Here is a 15,018-nt window from a genome sequence, read left to right as displayed (position 1 = left end):
ACATATCTTTCTAGGGGACACAACCCGCTGCAGTCACATGCAGTATCGGGAGAAGGGTGGGAGGCTTGAGGATGAGGGGTCTTGGAGGAGGGAGGGCGGCAAGGGGATAGGAATCAAATGGGAAGGAGGAACCCAGCTGTGCTCCTTGTCAAGGCTGTGTGACCTCGGCAAGCTGCTATCCCTCTCTGGTCCTCAGATTCTGCATCTGAAGACTTGACAGGGTCCAAGCTGCTCTCCAAGACCCTATTTGACTTCTGCATCCATGATGTGCTTTCAGTGACTCATAGCAGAGGGGCGACTTCTCCATCCATGGTTAGCATTTAGAGACTCTTACAGCAGAGAGGCGACCTCTCTATCCATGACCTGCATTTAGGGACTTTTAGAGCAGAGGTGACTTCTCCATCCATGACCTGCATTTAGGGACTCTTACGACAGAGGCGACTTCTCCATCCATGGCCAGCATTTAGGGACTCTTACAGCAGAGAGGTGACTTCTCCATCCATGACCTGCATTTAGGGACTCAGATGTGAGAGTACAGAGGTGGGAAGGGAAGGTGGGGAGCCTGGAGGACGGGGACCAGGAAGGAAAGTGAGGACAGGAATCCACAGTTGGAGTGAGGAGAAGTGAAAGCTGAGGGATTTCCTTGAGGAAGGGTCAGGCATGAGGAGGATCCGAAGGATTGGACTCAGGTTCAAAACCTCCACTTCCTCCTCATCTCCTACCCTCTCCACTCAGACCTGGTGAAAGGTGGGGAAAGAGGAAATTGCGCAGTGAAGTGTAGCAGGAGGGACGGGGGTCTGGGTGTGCAGATTCCAGGGGCACGTGGGGCCTGCAGACATGAGGGGTTCCTGGAGGTGAGGGAGGAGGGGCTGGAACCTGGACTCCTGGGTCTGAGGGAGGAGGGGCTGGGGCCCTGGACTTCTGAGTCTGAGGGAGGAGGGACTGGGGCCTGGACCCCTGAGTCTGAGGGAGGAGCTGGGGGCCTGGACTCCTGAGTCTGAGGGAGGAGGGGCTGGGCCTGGACTCCTGAGTCTGAGGGAGGAGGGGCTGGGGGTCTGGACTCCTGGGTCTGAGGGAGGAGGGGCTGGGGGTCTGGACTCCTGAGTCTGAGGGAGGAGGGGCTGGAGCCCTAGACTTCTGGGTCTGGGGGAGGAGGGGCTGGGGGCCTGGACTCCTGAGTCTGAGGGAGGAGGGGCTGGGGCCTGGACTCCTGAGTCAGGGAGGAGGGCCTGGGGGCCCGAACTCCTGGATCTGGGGGAGGAGGGGCTGGACTCCTGAGTCTGTGGGAGGAGGGGCTGGGGGCCTGGACTCCTGAGTCTGAGGGAGGAGGGGCTGGAGCCTGGACTCCTGAGTCTGAGGGAGGAGGGGCTGGGCCCATAATCCCTGGTGTTTGGGGAACATTCTGGCTTTTGGTCCCTGGGCTCTGTGGGGTCGGCTGTCCAGAGCGACGGGAAACTGCTCTCCTGTTGGCATCCAGCAGCCCCAGCGTCGTGTCCCTCCTCCCTGATTCTGGTCCCCCGACGACCTTTCATCTGACTTCTCAGAGGTCTGCTTTCTCATGATCTGATTCGTGTTTCTCTAAAGCGGGACTCTCGGAGGTGCTGCGCACATCCCTCTCAGGCTCCTTCCAGCCCTGCCGGGACCCAGACCTGGGGCAAGGGGCAAAACGCCGGCTCCATCTTCCCTCCCAAGCCGGGGTGGCTGGTGGGGATGAGGCAGGGTGGGACTCAGCAGCCTTCATCCCGATCCTGCAGGTCAGACCACCGTGGGTCTGATTCCCCATCTGGGCCCTCCCCAGGCCCTCGGGACCACGACAGAGGCCACAGCAGCAGGTTAGTGACCCCATCAGCCTCCATCCTGCACGTCTAGGAAGGGCTGTGGGATTCCGTCTTCTGTTTGCCGCAGAGGCTTCTACCCATGTCAGCCCCCAAAGCAGACAGAATCATGAGTGTGGAGGCTCGGACCTCCAGCTCCATCACCCTGAGCTGGGCAGCCCCAAGGGCCCAGACCGGCAGACTTCCATCTACTGGGTCCAGGGGCATGGCCAGCGGGAACACAAGCACGTCACACTGCTGGCTCGTGGTGGAGGGCTTCAGCCTGGGACCCTCTACACCACCTCTGTGTGGGCCAAGAAGAAAGGAATAGGTGGCCCCAGGGACGACCTGAGCATGTCTACAGGTAAGAGGGGCCACCTTTCCACTGCCCAGCAACATGTGCATGTGTGTGCACATGCACTTGTGTGTGCGTGTGTGTGCGCGTGCGTGCGTGTGCACATTTGTAAAAAGTGCCAGGCTGTGCACTTTATTCTCATTAGAGCCACAAACAAACTTTATCAAATGACTCTCTCCTTTCCACATTCCCAAACTAGTCCCTGGCCTGGTCACACCGGCTCAGACCACCAGCTCCCTCACCCTGAGGGCCCCGCAGGCCCAGACTCCAAGACCTGCCCCTACTGGCTCCGCTGGGCCAGTGACTCCTCAGACATCAGGGTGCCTGCGGAGGGCCTGGCTGCAGGGACGCAGTACCTCAGCATGTGGGCCCAGAAGCATGAGGTCAACAGCCCCAGCCAGATGCTCACAGAGGCCACGGGCGAGGGGTGAGAGCACTCTGGGCTTGGGGAGTAGGAGGCCTCAGGAGGCCTCTGGCATCGGCCCCACTGATAGGGTGCATCCTTCCAGAGCAAGCAGGGCTGTGGGAAGGAGGGGATGCTTCCCTTTGCTCTGGAGGCCCAGGGACTATGGGGTGTGGTCTGTGAAGCAGGTTCACTGTGCACTGGTTACCAACTTGCCAGAGTCTGATGAGACAGAACGCCACACGCAAAAAGTTACATGAAGTGGGCTTGTTTCTCACAGATGGGCAGCAAGGGACAGCAGAAGCCCAGGGTCCGTTGTGAGCTGGTCCCCCAAGGCTTAGGAAAGTGGCCTAGGGAGGATAGGGTCAACTGTGTGTGCCTCATTTGTATGGCAGCTGAGGGACCCCAAAAAGTACTCAGCCCTGGGTTTTCTACTCTGGGGGAAACCTGAGTCACCGGGCTCAAGCATTGAAGGGCATCCTGTTTCTAGGGCAGGCAGGAATGGAGCCCAGGCCGCCTGGCCAGTCCCTCCATATCTCCGGATGTTGCATTCCCAGCACATTCTACCGTTACTCTTGAGAACTACAAGTAAGAGACAACTGGGTCTGTTTAAGGCCACTCAGATAACCTTCCTGCAGGAACCCTGACCCCCTTCCCTTCCTTTCCTTACCCGGCCAGGTCATGGATCTGAGGATACAGGCTCAGACCCTGAGTTCTGTTACACTAAGGTGTATATCCCCCCGGGGCCCAGACCCCCACACCTACACCTACTGGGTCCAGTGGGCAGGGACCACAGCCCCCAGTGGGACCAGAAGTGTGGCAGAGATGGGGTCGTGGTGGAGGCCCTGGAATCTGGGGCTTCATAAACCTTCATTGTGTGGGCTGAAAGGCGAGGTGGCTCATGCCTGAAATCCCTGCACTTTGGGAGGCCGAGGCGGGTGGATCACCTGAGGTCAGGAGCTCGAGACCAGCCTGGCCAATACGATGAAACCCTGTCTCTACCAAAAATACAAGAAAATTAGCTGGGCGTGGTGGTGCATGCCTGTAATCCTAGCTACTCAGGAGGCTGAGGCAGGAGAATCACTTGAACCCAGGAGGTGGAGGTTGCAGTGAGTCAGGATCGCACCACTGTGCTCCAGCCTGGGCGACGAGCAAAATTCCATCTCAAAAAATAAATAGTCGGTCACGGTGGCTCACGCCTGTAATCCCAGCACTTTGGGAGGCCAAGGCAGGCAGATCATGAGGTCAGGAGTTCAAAACCAGCCTGGACAACATGGTGAAACCCTGTCTCTACTAAAAATACAAAAATCAGGCATGGTGGCACATGACTGTAATCCCAGCTACTCGGGAGCCTAAGGCAGGAGAATCGCTTGAATTCGGGAAGTGGAGGTTGCAGTGAGCCTAGATCGTGCCATTGCACTCTAGCCTGGGTGACAGAGTGAGACTCTGTCTCAAAATAAATAGCCTGGTGTGGTGGCTCACGCCTGTAATCCCAGCACTTTGGGAGGCCGAGGCAAGCAGATCACCTGAGGTTGGGAGTTCGAGACCAGCCTGACCAACAACATGGAGAAATCCCGTCTCTACTAAAAATACAAAACTAGCCGGGTGTGGTGGTGCATGCCTGTAGAATTGCTTGAACCCAGGAGCCGGAGGTTGTGGTGAGCTGAGATCGCACCATTGCACTCCAGCCTGGGCAACGAGCGAAACTCCATCTCAAAAATAAAATTTAAAAAAAATAAATTTTCTGCATCTTAGCAGGTTCTCCTGTCTCCCCTCCAGTTTGTACCTCCCTTCCCCAAGAGTGACCAGTCTCCTGATCTTTATCATCGTAAATTAGTGTAGTCTGTCCTTGAAACTTCTCTAAGTGGAATTATACAGTATGTAGTTATTTGATTCTGGCTTTCTTCACTCAACATTGTGGATGAAATGTGGATCCATGCTGGGTGTTTTTATTTTTATTGCTGTGTACTATTTATCGCATGAATGTATTACAACTTATTGTTTCATCCCTCCCTTCATGAACATTTTATGTTTCTAGTTTTGGGATACTATGAATGAAGCTACCATGAACATTTCTGTCCATGTCTTTTGGAGCACACAGGAAGTTCTTTCCCTCAGATGTCTGCCTAGCAGTGGAATCGCTGAGTGATGGTATACGTACCTTAGGCTTTCGTAGTTACTGACAAACCATTTCTCAAAGCAGCTTACCAGTTTACCATCCTGCCAGCAATGTGAGGAAGCTTCATTTGCCCCATATTCTTGCAGATAGTTGGTTGTTCGTCTTTTCCATTTTAGTTCTTCTGCTGCAGTGTTCTGGTGCTTCCTTGTGGTTTAATTTCCATAATGACTAATGAAGTTGAACACATTCCCATTTGTGTGTGTATGTGTGTGTGTTTGTGGCCATTTGGATATTCTTGGTAAAGTGTCTCTTCAAATCCATTGCCCATTAAATGGGTCTTCTGCCTTCCTTAATTTGTAGGAAGTCTTTGAAAATATAAAGGGCACAGCTCTTTTGTCAGATGTTTGTGTCACCAAGTGTCATCATGGCCTAGTTTTAACTCAGGGCTCTGCTAAATCACATGGGATCACAGGTGTAGAAGGGTTTGCTTTCCGAGAGGACTGCAGAGATTTCCCCCACTCCCCTGCTCCAGCCTTCCCTTGTCTCATAGAAACAAATGTAGGGAATCTCTCTTTTCTCCTGCAGAGTCCAGGGTTGCTAGAGGACTGAGAAAGGCTGTGCTATGTTTTCTCCTCAGCGCCGAGAGAGACTGGGTTTTCCCTGAAAATGACAAACTTGTCAGGTGCGCCCCCAACAAACGCGTATTCAGCACCGAGGACAGCAATCCCAGGAGCTGCCAGAGCCTACAGGCCCAGAAATGGCTGCAAATGGGCGGAGCCATGCTGTCTGTCCACCTCTCCCTGTGTGATCTGGGGTCGAGCCTTCCTTGCTTTCTGCTGTGGTTTCACCCCTCAGCTTAGACTTTAACAATAGCAGAAGATGATCAGTAAATACGTAAAATGGAGACATGATCAAGGAGGGGAGAGGTGGGGACACGTGTGTGTGACTTCTGGAAACACTTTAGGACAGCTTCATCCCTCACCTGGATGCCCTGATGAGCATGGTAGGGAGGAGCCCCACAGTCTGCCTTCCTCACTATCCTACACTTCCTTATTCCAGGACACTGGCAAAAATTATGTGGCCCAGCATGCCCCCCAGAGCTGGCCTCTGTTGGATGCTTCCCACCTGTAAGATGACAAAGAGCTGTGGTTCCTGGTCTTTCTCCCTCCTTGCTTCTGACCATGAACACAGAAAGGTCGCTAGCACCCTTGGATCTTGGAAGAGGGAAAGACAGGAACTCCACAGTCCTTTCCTCTGAGCTACCAAAGCATTCTTCCCCTGCCTCAAGTCAGCATCATTTGGGGAATGGAGCTGAGAAAATTTATTCTGGGTGTGGAAGAAGGAATCTACCAAACCCAATGCTCCCTGGGTTCTGAGCAGTGGGGGTGGGGTTTGGATTGTGCCATAGTTTTGAATCAATACTTTGAAAGCACTTTGGGGCTGGGTGCGGTGGCTCATGCCTGTAATCCCAGCACTTCAGGAGGCTGAGGTGGGCAGATAACAAGGTCAGGAGATCGAGACCATCCTGGCTAACACGGTGAAACCCCGTCTCTACTAAAAATACAAAAAATTAGCCAGGCATGGTGGTGGCTACTCGGGAGGCTGAGACAGGAGAATGGTGTGAACCCGGGAGGCAGAGCTTGCAGTGAGCCGAGATCACGCCACTGCACTCCAGCCTGGGCGACAGAGTGAGACTCTGTCTCAAAAAAAAAAAAAGAGAAAAAAGAAAAAAGAAAGCACTTTGGGAGGCCAAGACAGGTGGATCACTTGAGGTCAGGAGTTCCAGACCAGCCTGGCCCATATGGTGAAACCCCATCTCTACTGAAAATACAAAAATTAGCTGGGCATGGTGGTGGGCGCCAGTAATCCCAGCTACTCAGGAGGGTGAGGCAGGATAATCGCTTGAATCCGGGAGGTGGAGGTTGCAGTGAGCCAAGATCGTGCCATTGCACTGCAGCCTGGGTGACAGAGTGGGACTTTGTCTAAAACAAAACAAAAAACACTAACAGATGAATCTACCTGGGGAAGTATGTCTTTTTCAGGGGGCATAAAGCTCATCCCTGCTATTATGAACTGAATTTCATCCTCCTTCAAAAATTTGTAAGTTGGCGTCCTAACCTCCAGTACCTCAGAATGTGATTGTATTTGGAGACAGGGTCTTTGAAGAGGAGATTAAGATAAAATGAGGTCACTTTGAGATGCTGAGGCAGATGGATTGCTTGAGCCCAGGAGTTTGAAATCTTCCTGGGCAGCACGGTGAGAACCCCATCTCCCCAGATTTTTTTTTTAATTAGCCAAGCTGGGCATGGTGGCTCACGGCTGTAATCCCAGCACTTTGAGAGGCCGAGGCGGGTGGATCACCTGAGGTCAGGAGTTCAAGACCAGCCTGGCCAACATGGTGAAACCCCATCTCAACTAAAAATACAAAAAAAATTAGGTGGGTGTGGTGGCAGGCACCTGTAATCCCAGCTACTCAGGAGGCTGAGGCAGGAGAATCTCTTGAATACGGGAGGCAGAGGTTGCAGTGAGCTGAGATCATGCCATTGCACTCCAGCCTGGGCGACAAGAGCAAAACTCTGTCTCAAAAAAAAAAAAAAAAAAAAAATAGCCGGGTATGGTGGTGGGCACCTGTAATCCCACCTACTCAGGAGTCTGAGGCAGGAGAATCGCTTGAACCTGGGAGGCAGAGGTTGCAGTGAGCCGAGATCGCGGGACTGCACTCCAGCCTTGGCAACAGAGCAAGACTCGGTCTAAAATATATATATATATATATATATATATATATATATATATATATATATATATATATTTATAAATAAATGTAAGCCAGGCATGGTGGTGTGCCACTGTAGTCCCAGTTACTCAGGAGGCTGAGGTGGGAGGATCACTTGAGCCCAGGATGTAGAGGCTGCAGTGAGCTGTGTTCGTGCCACTGCACTCCAGCCTGGGAGACAGAGTGAGATGCTGTCTCAAAAAAAAAAAAAAAAAAAAGGTCACACTAAGGTGGGCCACAATCCAACCTGACTGGTGTCCTTATCAGAAGAGGAGGTTAGGACACAGACACATGGAGGACAAGGGAGAACACGGCCATTTGCAATCCAAGGAGAAAGAGGCCTCAGGAGGAACCAACCCTGCCCACATTTTCATCTTGGACCTCCAGCCTCCAGAACGGTGGGAAAACACATCTCTGCTGTTTGGGTCACCTAGTCTATGCTCTTTGTTGTAGTAGCCCTAGCAAACGAATATACCAGTTTTTATGGAAAACCACACAGCGCCCAGATTCCTGGGTTCTGAACAATGGGGGATGGAATTTTCTCATAGTTTTTTTTTTGTGTTTTTTTTTTCTTTTTTCTTTTTTTCAGACGGAGTCTCGCTCTGTCGCCCAGGCTGGAGTGCAGTGGCACGATCTCGGCTCACCGCAACCTCCGCCTCCCGGGTTCAAGCTATTCTCCTGCCTCAGCCTCCCGAATAGCTGGGATTACAGGAGGCTGCCACCACGCCTGGCTAATTTTTGTCTTTTTAGTAGAGACGGGGTTTTCAAAACCATATTGGCCGCACTGGTCTCGAATTCCTGACCTAAAGTGATCCACCCGCCTCGGCCTCCCAAAGTGCTGGGATTACAGGCGTGAGCCACCGCGCCCCACCCGAAGTTATTTACTCAAGACTCAAAAAAGTTATCGATGATCCCATCTGGAGGAAATATGTTTTTTCCATGGGACGCTAAGGACATCCCGCCTTCCCCATCCCCCGCAGTCACTTTTCTGTTTATTACATCAGCCTGTGTTCCCACCACGAGTGCTGCTCTGGGGTGCAGGGCGCTTTGGCCCTGGGTTGGTAAGATTCGCTAAAGACGGTGGCGTGTTCTCTCCCGAGTCTGCGTTGTGGGGTTGGTGGGGCTTTTCCATCGGGAGCCGCACCAGCCACCCTGGCACCGCACTTCCAGAAGCGCGTCAGCACCAAGGACAGCGCCAGGGAGCCTTGGCTGCAGGGACGGAGCCCCAGATGTGGCTGAGAAGGGGAAGAGGAAGGACAGTCGTGCCCTGGAGCCTGCGACCGCCACGCCCTTGTTCCAGCCTCAGCCTTCAACCCCCTACACAGACGCCCAGTGAGCACTACGTGCCGCACGCAGGACTGAGGGGTGGAGAGTGGGAGGCCATGGGTGTCAACGTAGGGTCCCTGGAGGTATTGATTCAGAGGGCAGTAGCCCCCGGGCAGGTCCTGGCTGGCCCCACCCAGGACCTCAGTCGCTGACCTCAGGACACGGTCCAGGCTCTTTCTATTCACGTCTGTGCGTGGCATCCTCCACGATACAAGTGAAAATCACTATTCCCCGCCTGCCTGGTGTTGGCAGCCCCCCCCCAGGAGGCTCCCTGCCCTGGCTCCTCATTTCTCACCTCAGTGCGAGCATGGATCTAGGAGAACCCCAGCTCTCTTACAAGTTGATGAGTCAGGCCCCTGTCACTTCCTGGATCTTTCAATCCTGGCTGCCCGCAAGGCCAGGAAGAGCGAAAACAAGGGCTGGATTCAGTGGAAACACGGCAACACAGGACACAGCCACAGCGTGAGGAGCGAGCAAGCTGGAAAACCTGGATGGTGGTCTGGACTGGTTCACCTGCAATGAGATCAATGATCTAATCGCGGCAGGCGTGGTGGCTCATGCTTGTAATCCCAGCAGTTTGGGAGGCTGACGCGGGTGGATCACATGAAGTAAGGAGTTCGAGAACAGCCTAGTCAACATGGCAAAACCTCGTCTCTAGTAAAAATACAAAAATTAGCCAGGCGTGGTGGCCAAGGCAGGAGAATCGCTTGAACCCAGGAGGCAGAGGTTGCAGTGAGCCGAGACGGTGCCACTGCACTCCAGCCTGGGTGACAGAATGAGATTCCATTTAAAAGAAAAAAAAATCTAATCCTGGATGAGAGTCCAGGGAAAGTGAGAGTGGAGAAAGCTTACATGAAAAGGCAGACCAGATCCCTGAGTGTGGACCTGGATAACGTGACACACGTCATCAGATTCAGATGAAGGGGTATTGCCTGAAGTTTCATCAGCCTTCGGTGTGGAGTTGGCCTGATGTCCCCCAAGATGAATAGACTCGTCTCTACCCAAAGAAGCTTCTTCCACTCTGATAAAGGAAAAATAGGCAAAGCCACAGACAATGTGATGAGTATTATAATAAGAGATTTGTTTAGTTTGGCTCCAAACATAGGAGGGAGTAGCCAACTGTATCTGGGGTCAACCAGAAGTAGAAAGAGAAGTAGGCCCTGGCTGGTGGAGAAAGATTTTAACAGGCAGAGGGAACAGTGTGTGCAAAGGCCCTGAGGTTTGAATCCACCTGGAGTGCTAAGAAAAACATGCACGGACATCTGTGTAGCTGGAGTAAAGATAGGAGAAGAGGCTGGTGAGATGGGCAGAGAGCAGATCTGAAAGAACTCCAATCTCAAGGTAAAGACATCATTCCTTCATTCATTCAACAAATCACTGAGAAATTAATAAACACCTGTAAGTGTCCATTCCAGTGAGGATAAATTGCTATCCAGGAGTGAGGGGGAACAGCGTGATGTCTTATGGGTTGATAAGATGACCGAGGTCCCAGACAGTCTAAAGGGAATCACACTGACCTTCTGTCACTGTTGGAATAAAGAACACTCTTCATTCAGGCTAACTTCTATAGGCAAAACGCCTTTTCCAGTTCATTAGCTGAATATCAGGTGCCAGGGGCTGTGCTGATTTGCGAAGGAGACCTTACCCTGAGAAGACCAGCCACCTCCGAGGGTATCACCTTTTTTTTTTTTTTTTTTTTTTTTTGAGACGGAGTCTCACTGTGTCTCCGAGGCTGGAGTGCAGTGGCGCCATCTCTGCTCACTGCAAGCTCTGCCTCCTGGGTTCACGCCATTCTCCTGCCTCAGCCTCCCGAGTAGCTGGGACTACAGGCGCCCGCCACCACGCCTGGCTAATTTTTTGTATTTTTAGTAGAGATGGGGTTTCACCGTGGTCTCGATCTCCTGACCTCGTGATCCGCCCTCCTTGGCCTCCCAAAGTGCTGGGATCACAGCCGTGAGCCACTGAGCCCGGCCGGTATCACCATTTCTTCTGTCTTCCAAGATCCATAAGCTCCTGCATAGATTAATCATGTGAATCAAAGGATAATGTTTAGGAATCACCCTCCCATATCCCACCCCCGTGTTTTCCAAGGCTTGATGCTGGCGCTGATCTCTGTGATTCCCTGGGTTGACTATTTGGGAAGGATGATACTATGGTTTGGATCTGTGTCCCCACCAAATCTCATGTTGAAATGGAATCCCCAGTGTTGGAGGCCGGACTTGGTGGGAGGTGTTAGGATCTTGGGGGTGGACCCCTCATGAATGGTTTAGTACCATCCCCATGGTGATGGGTGAGCTCACAAGAGATCTGGGTATTTTACAGTACGTGGCAAGGCCAGGCGCGGTGGCTCACACCTGTAATCTCAGCACTTTGGGAGGCCGAGGTGCATGGATCGCCTGAGGTCAGGAGTTTGAGACCAGCCCGGACAACATGGCAAAACCCTGTCTCTACTAAAAATACAAAAACTAGCTGGGAGTTGAACCCAGGAGGTGAAGGTTGCAGTGAGCCAAAATGGTGTCACTGCACTCCAGCCTGGGTGACAGAGGGAAACTCCATCTCAAAAATTTAATAATAATAAAAAAAATAGAAGTGTGTGGCACCTCCCGTCCTGTCTCTCTTGCTCCTGCTTTCGACATGTTATGTGCCTGCTCCCTCCTCACCTTCCGCCATGAGTGGAAAAGCTCCCTGAGGCCTTCCCAGAAGCTGAGCAGATGCCAGCACCACGCTTCCTGTACAACCTGCAGAGCCGCGAGCCAATTAAAACTCTTTTCTTTATAAATTACCCAGTCTCAGATATTTCTTTATAGCAATGAAAGACTGGCCCAATATAGATGGGGGAATTTCTAGGGGCTTCCATTTCTTCTTCCCACCATCAAAGCTTTCACACTACAGATCAGGGAAGCCAAAGCATTGTGTCTGCCATTTTATGAGTATGTCGATTTCAACTTCACTCTCAAGGCCTGAGGAAGGAGCCACACAGGGTCTTTAGAGTCCCATTGACCCGCTGTGTGATGGTCTTTAGGTGAACCCTCCGTTCATTACCTGACAGCCCCAAGCACACCAGTCAGACCATGATTCACGGTGACCTTTGTGTGCCTCCAAATTACGATTGATTCAGAGTCAGAGTCCAGTAGTCTTTTCTCTTTCTCTCATCCCCAGCGACCATGGATATTGGCCTTTAGGAAAAACTGGGAGGAAGGTTTACAGTATGTACTTTGACTAGTATCAGTGAGTCCTCCCTGAGGGAAAAGCATCCGCTACATGGAAGGGGTTCCAAGACTGAGAACTGGCTCAGGACTGGTAACAGGTGCGAGGCTTTAGGGGTGGACGTCGCTGGTGCTTCACCCAGGTCTCCTTTGCAGGCACTGAACACTCATTCTTAAGCAGTGTTGGCTGCTTGCAGATGCCACATTCTCAAGAGACTTGCTCTTGGCTGGGCGCAGTGGCTCACACCTGTAATCTCAGTACTTTGGGATGCTGAGGCAGGTGGATCACATGAGGTCAGGAGTTCGAGACCAGTCTGACCAACATGGTGAAACCCCGTCTCTACTGAAAATACAAAAGCTGACCGGGCACAGTGGCTCATGCCTGTAATCCCAGCACTTTGGGAGGCCAAGGCGGGCGGATCACGAGGTCAGGAGATTGAGACCATACTGGCTAACATGGTGAAACCCCGTCTATACTAAAAAATATAAAAAATTAGCTGGGCATGGTGGCAGGTGCCTGTAGTCCCAGCTACTTGGGAGGCTGAGGCAGGAGAATGGCATGAACCTAGGAGGCAGAGCTTGCAGTGAGCCGAGATCGTGCCACTGCACTCCAGCCTGGGCAACAGAGCAGGACTCTGTCTCAAACAAACAAACAAAAAACCAAAAAAACACAAAGTAGCTGGGTGTGATGGCAGGTGCCTGTAATCCCAACTACTCGGGAGGCTGAGGCAGGAGAATCATTTAACCCAGGAGGTGGAGGTGGAGGTTGCAGTGAGACAAGATGGTGCCACCGCACTTCAGCCTGGGTGACAGAGTGAGAGTGAGATTTCATCTAAAAAAAAAAAAAAAAAAACTTGCTCTCAACCTGAGAGGAACGTGTTTTACTAGGAAAGTCATGAAACTCTCACCCCTGGAGAAGCCCATAGACAAAGATTAGAGGTTAAAAGTTCAGATCCTGTCTCTGTGATGGGATCCCTCTGAAGTGATAGCCTCACTTGGCTCCTTCCTCTGCCCCATACTGCTTTCATCACTCTCTGTCTTCTGAAAGCAAACCCTCAAACAGTTCATGAGCATCTGAATCCCTGCCTCAGGCTCTGCTTCTGGGAAACCTGAGCCCAGGCCCTCTGCTGCCCCACTGTGGTGACTCTGGTTCCTGCTCACCAGACCTAGAGACGGTATCATTACATACACCAAACAACGCTCTCTTGGTGCTTCTCATCACACAGGTAAGAGGAATTGAAAAGAACTCAGGTGATGAGGGTCGTGCTAATGGGACTCTCATTAGTGGCTCCGTGGAAATTTCTGTTCTTAAGGGGAAAAGAGGAGCACGGCCGAGTCTCTCCTGAGGTTGCTGCTAAGATGTTGGCTGGGGCTGCATTCATCTGAAGGCGGGACTGGAGTTGGAGGGCCCGAGTCCGAGGTCCTACAGGTTTTGTTTTTGATGTGCCTTCCCCATACACAGGCAGCTGCTCCAGGAGGACTTTGGAAGCTGGGGAATGTGGGCCATTTTGTGGAGTGGTTGATTTTTTTATTGTTGCTTTTTGTTTTTTGAGAGGGAGTATCCTTCTGTCACCCAGGCTAGAGTGCAGTGGTGCGATCTTGGCTCACTGCAGTGTCCCCTCCTGGGTTCAAGCGATTCTCCTGCCTCAGCCTCCTGAGTAGCTGTGATTACAGGCATGCACCACCATGCCCGGCTAATTTTTGTATTTTTAGTAGAGATGGCCACCATGTTGGCCAGGCTGGCCTCGAACTCCTGACCTCCTGCCTCAGGTCATCCACCTGCCTCGGGCTCCCATAGTGCTGGGATGACAGGCATGAGCCACCATGCCCGGCCTAGGAGTTGGGTTTTGAAGAGAAAGTAAGTAGGGTGTGGTAGGACGGTGGGTGTGGAGTCCATGTAAGTGATGCATTTTTTTTATAGACAGGGAGGGCGAGCATGTTTATAAGTTGGGGATCTAGATGGGAGGGAAGAGAGAAAGATAGAGGGAAGAGACAGTGAGGAGGAGGAGGAGGACCAGGAGAGAGAGGGAGAGAGAGAGATTGAGAGAGAGAGAGAGAGAGACATCAAAAAGTATAGGGGAGACAGCTGGGTGTGGTGGCTAATGCCTATAATCCTAGAACTTTGGGAGGCCAAGGCGGGAGGATCACTTGAGTCTAGGAGTTCGAGACCAGCCTGGGCAACAAAGCAAGACCCTGTCTCAATAAAAAAAAATTTTTTTTAAGATACAGGCGAGAAACAGAGAAAGGTTAAAACAGAAACCCGAGCAAGTGATTGGCACGAATTACATCCGGTGCCCACTGAAAGGAAACTTCTCGCAACCAAACCCTTCTGTATACAGATGGGGAAACTGAGGCTCTCAGAGACAGAGAAACTGACTTCTCAAAGCGGTGGTGTGAGAACTTATTTATTTGTTAATTTTGAGACAGAGTCTCCCTCTGTCACCCCAGCTGGAGTGCAGTGGTGCAATCACAGCTCACTGCAGCCTCCACCTCTTGGGCTCAACTGATCCTCCCTCTTCAGCCTCCTGAGTAGCTGGGACCACAGGTGTGCACCACCATGCCTGGCTAATTTACTTCTACTTTTTATAGAGATGGGATCTCTCTATGTTGCTCAGGCTGGTCTTGAACTCCTGGGCTCAAGGAATCCTCTCATCTCAGCCTCCCAAAGTGCTGGGATTATAGGCATGAGTAACCATGCTCAGCTGTTTTGTTTGCTTTTTTTTGTTTTTCTTTGAGAAAGAGTCTTGCTCTGTCACCCAGGGTGGAGTGCAGTGGCGCTATCTTGGCTCACTGCAAGCTCCGCCTCCCAGGTTCACACCATTCTCCTGCCTCAGCCTCCTGAGTAGCTGGCAGTACAGGCGCCTGCCACCACAGCCAGCTAATTTTTGCATTTTTAGTAGAGATGGGGTTTCACCATGTTAGCCAGGCTGGTCTCGAACTCCTGATCTCAGGTGATCTGCCCACCTCGGCCTCCCAAATTGCTGGGATTACAGATGTGAGCCACCGCACCTGGCCATTGTTT

Source organism: Pan paniscus, chromosome 20 (assembly GCF_029289425.2).
Source record: "Pan paniscus chromosome 20, NHGRI_mPanPan1-v2.0_pri, whole genome shotgun sequence".
Taxonomy (NCBI): domain Eukaryota; kingdom Metazoa; phylum Chordata; class Mammalia; order Primates; family Hominidae; genus Pan; species Pan paniscus.
This window is presented reverse-complemented; position numbering follows the sequence as displayed.